Here is a 5,094-nt window from a genome sequence, read left to right on the forward strand (position 1 = left end):
CATATGATCTAAGCCCTTCAAGGGATATCAGGTTGGATTATTAGAGGAGCAGGTGCAAGTAAACAACTACATCACGCTAAAGACCACATTTGAGCATAAGCACGCAAAAGAAATTAAGGTAAGGTTTATTTTTTGAATTGAAAATTAGTGTTAAAAGAAAGGGAGATCCCAAAATAGTACATGGAAACAGAAATTAAAATACAAATGGTACAAGACATACCAAATTCTACCAATGAACAAGTACCAAAACGAAATAGAAATATAATCAATTAAGAAAAATTAAAACCAATAAAACACACGAAACCCAAAGAAAAAAACTCCAGCAGGAGATACTCACTCAGAGAATCAACATGACATAAAATGGAAACAAGCTAGAACTCAAGCACACTAGACCACCAGCACCGGCTCGACAACCACTAAGGAGGAAAATAATGAAGAAAAACTCACCCAACCTGGCCTAAATCTCGATCCTCTATTGATTTATCCAATGGATATGATTCTAAAGCCACCCCGTAAAGGTCTTAGAGTTCCCCCGACCTACCCAAAAACTATTTCTAATCCAAAAAGATATGTCTCTCCTCCACATCTTTTGCGGTTGTTATAGAATCATAAAACATAATTTCATTTTGGGCCTTCCAATTTTTCCACACCACGACATGCCAAATCATAAAAAATATTTCCCTAGATTTCACCATACCTCCCAAGGAATAAAAAATCTTACAGAGAAGGTTGAGATCCTTGGGAAGGATTTTCTGCCATCCAAACCAACTAAAAATACTATAACAAACCAAAATAGCTACCTTACACGTGACAAAAAGGTGTGAGGTCAACTTCATAGAACTGTCACATAAAGGGCACGAAGTAAGATTGAGATCAACAATCACCTTTCTTTTGAATAAATTATCTCTAGAAGGGAGTCTATCCAAAAGGAGCTTCCAAGAGAATACAATCACTTTAAAGGGATCCTAGCTACCCCAAAGATGAGGAAGGGGCATATTATTAGAAATAAAAGGATTTAAGGAGGCTAATAGAGAATTATAAGCAGAGGAAACTGAGAAGGAACCATCCTTGGTGAACTTCCAAAGCCACTTATCCATGTCTTAAGAAAAAAGCATGACCTTGGATGATTGCAAGGAGGTCAACAAACATTGGTTCCTCGTGAATGAAGAAAGACCGTCTCCGTCTAAAGTCCCAAACAAGGGACTCAACCTCCCATCTACCAACTTCCCCTACACTCCCCTAAGGATTATCAGTAATTAAGGTAAGGTATCTGGTTATTAATGCCACATCTTCTTACAATATGATTATATGGCGATCAACTTTTAATAGGTTTTCTAGATTTTTTTGATATTATGAAATTGTTCTTCTCTTTTTATTTTTCCGAAATTATTTTGAAGAATGTTGAATGAAAAATGCAGAAAAATAAATAGAAAAAAATGTAAATGACACAAGGATATATCTTAGTTCCCATTATTAACCAATGGTACATCTAATCCCTTCACACCTTGAAGAATTTCCCACTATGTTAGATCATTATAAAAGTCTCAAACAAAGACCCCTCTTATAATCTTCTAACACACACAAGAAACACACCACTTTCTTTTTACACAAAACTTGAGAAAGCACACCACTCTCTCTTTTTACGTAAAACTTATCACCACACACTTTTATGATTAAGTTACAGTAAACTATTAGAATAATTTTGAAGAAATATGACTTGGCTTTAATCCAAAACTTTATCCTTGGATGTTCTCTACCAATATGTTACAATTCAAATTATGATAATTCAAGTGCCCATAATAAATGTAGAAAAAATGGAATTGAGACCAAATGTCATTACTTACCTTACCTTCCATATTATTGATGATATTTCTGCTGCAATGATACTTTAAAATGGAAGTGAGCATGCGATGACATGTTTAAAGTGAATTGATGTAACCCGTGTTACGGAGTAGGATGCGTTTGTGATATGTGTGACACCCTTGTGATTGCGATTTTAATTAAAATATATGATAATTGTATGTGGGGTTTAGAAGGGTGTTACATATTAGTATCAGAGCAGGTTGATTCGTCCGACCAAGTTGTTTAAGTATGTTTGTTCCCTAGTATGTGGCATGTGTTTGAAAGCACTGTCGATGCTCGTTTTGTTTTCAGTTTTGCAGGTTGGGAGTGAAACAAGTGGGGGAGAAGCGTATGCTTCTCTTGGATGTTCCAATTGTAGAAAGCTTGGACATCATGTCGCTGCAAGAGAGAGTGCAGTGTTGGCTAGTTCGACTATTTTGAGAATGTTATGTTTTTCCTGAACCCGAAGAAAGGTCGGATTTGAGGATGGTATTGGTTAGAAAAATGGTGTGATCCTTGAGGGAAGACAGTCGGGTGTTCTCGTTGTTCACTTCCTTGTGAGGGGGAAGGAGATGTTTTGGCTAGAGATGAGCCAATGGTGTGTTAAGTATCCTGACGTGTTTCTTGAGGATGTGTACGATTTTCCTTTCGTCGGAATAAGTTGATGTTATTCTTGGAATGAATTGGTTGAATTTAAACCAATTGTTTACCACTTATTTGTATAAGTCGATGCAGTTTATTGAATCCAAAGAGGATGTGGATTCGATATTCCTGTTAGTTGGTCCAGTTAGGATGTCTTTGAGGGAGAAAGATCAGGTATTGTTGAGATTTGCTTCATAAAGAGTGAGGAAAATATGACTGCTAGTGATATATAAGTAGTGTGTGATTCCTGATGTTTTCCTGAAGATATATGTGACTTGCCTCCAGATCATGAATATGAGTTCGATGGAGGTGAAAAGTGATGCTTGTATCTGCTAAGCAAGTGAGAGAGTCTGTAAAACATGGTAGCATGAGGTTGTGTGGACTAACAACAACTGAATAGGGTAACTATCAAGAACATGTATCCACTTCCGAGGATTGGTGATTTGATGGATCATTTAGTAGGTGCTTGTGTGTTTAACAAGATATATTTGTGTCCAGGTTATCATCAGATTCGTGTGAAACTGGAAGATATTTCGAAGATGACTTTCAAAATGAGGTATGGTAAATACGAGTATTCAGTAATGTCGTTTGGTGTGTCTAATGCTCCTGGGGTTTTCATGGAATACATGAATATAATCTTTCATCTGTATTTAGACTAGTTCATGGTTGTTCGAAGTTAGCATTGTCGTTGACTCAATTGACTCGAAAAGGTCAAGCCTATGTTTGAGATGTGCACTGTGAAGAGAGTTTCCAAGAACTTAAGAAGAAGTTGACGTCTGCTATAGTTTGGATTTTTTTGAATCCATGTGAGTCCTTTTTTGTATATTTTGATGCTTCAAAGATGGGCCTAGGAGGTGTGTTGATGCAGAATAGTCAGGTTGTGGCTTATGCTTTGAGGCAATTGAGAGTTCATGAAAGGAATTATCCTACGCATGATCTTGAGTTGGCAGAAGTGGTATTCATATTGAAGATTTGGAGGCACTACATGTTTGGCTCCAGATTTGAAGTGTTCAGTTATCACAAGAGTTGAAATATTTATTTGATCAGAAGGAATTGAAGATTAGGCAGAGGAGGTGACCCGAGTTTCTGAAAGATTATGATTTGAGTAGGAAATATTTGCATATGTCAATATTGATGGTTCGAGATCTAGAGTCGATCCAGCAATTCAGAGACATGAGTTTAGTATGTGAAGAAACTTCTAACAATGTGAAGTTGGGTATATTGAAGTTGACGAGTGGTATCTTTGAAGAGACCAGAGAAGGTCAAAGATCTGATTTGAGTTTGATAGATCGTCTAACGTTAATCAACCAAGGTAACAAAGTTGATTTTCGAGTGATGAGAATAATGTGACGAGGTTCAGAGATAGAGTTGTGTTCCTAATATACTTGTACTTAAGAAGGGTATTCTTGAGGAAGGACATATGAGTAGTCTAATTATTCATCCTGATGCTACGAAGATGTATCAAGATTTAAAGAGGCTATTTTGGTGGGCAGGAATGAAGAAAGATATTGTTGAGTTTGTGTATGCGTGTCTGACTTTCCAGAAGTCGAAGATTTAACATCAGAAACTATCATGTCTAATACAACCTTTGAATATTCCAAAATTGAAATGGGATAGCATTTATATGGACTTTGTGGTAGATTTTCCAAAGACTAGGGGAAACGATTCAGTTTGGGTGATAGTAGATAGATAGACTAAATTGACTCATTTCTTACCGATGAAGATCAATCATTCCTTGCAAATGGTAGTTGAGTTATATATCGAAGAGGTTGTGAGGCTGCATGGTATACCTTCGAGTATTGTGTCGGATAGAGATCTAAGGTTTACATCAAGATTCTAGGAGAGTTTGCAAGCTGCATTTGGAACTAAGCTGAAGTTGAGTTCCATTTGTCATCCGCAGACAGATGGTCAGACTGAGAGGACTATTCAGTCGCTAGAGGACTTGCTGAGGGCTTCCATACTTGAACAAGGAGGTGATTGGGATATATTTTACTATTGATTGAGTTTACAGACAACAACAGTTTCCATTCGAGTATTGGAATGGCACCGCTAAGGCATTGTACGATATAAGGTTTAAGACGTATTTGTATTGGTATGAGTTAGGAGAGGGTGTTGTGATTGGACCTGAGATTGTCCAACAGACCACAGAGAAGATCAAAGCTTCTCGGAGTCTCCAAAAGAGTTATCATGATAGACGAAGGAAAACACTTGAGTTCCAAGAGTGAGACCATGTGTTTTTGAGAGTTACTCTGGTAATCGGTGTTGGTCGAGATTTGAAGTCTCAAAAGCTTACGTCGCATTTTGTTGGTCCTTACCAGATTCTCTAGAGGATAAGGGGGGTGGCCTATCATATTATCTTTCCACCACCGCTTGCTAATCTTCATAATGTGTTTCATGTGTCTCAGTTGAGGAGATACATTCCAGATCCGTCTCATGTGGTCCAAGTGGATGATGTACAGTTGAGAGATGACCTGACTATTGAGACATAACCCATATGAATAGAGGATTGGGAAGGGAATGAGTTGTATGGTAAAGATATTTCCTTGGTGAAGGTAGTGTGGGGATGACCAGCTGGTGGGAGCATAACTTGGGAGCTTGAGAGGCAAATGA

The sequence above is a fragment of the Lathyrus oleraceus genome, chromosome 4, assembly GCF_024323335.1.
Source record: "Lathyrus oleraceus cultivar Zhongwan6 chromosome 4, CAAS_Psat_ZW6_1.0, whole genome shotgun sequence".
In the NCBI taxonomy this organism is placed as follows: domain Eukaryota; kingdom Viridiplantae; phylum Streptophyta; class Magnoliopsida; order Fabales; family Fabaceae; genus Lathyrus; species Lathyrus oleraceus.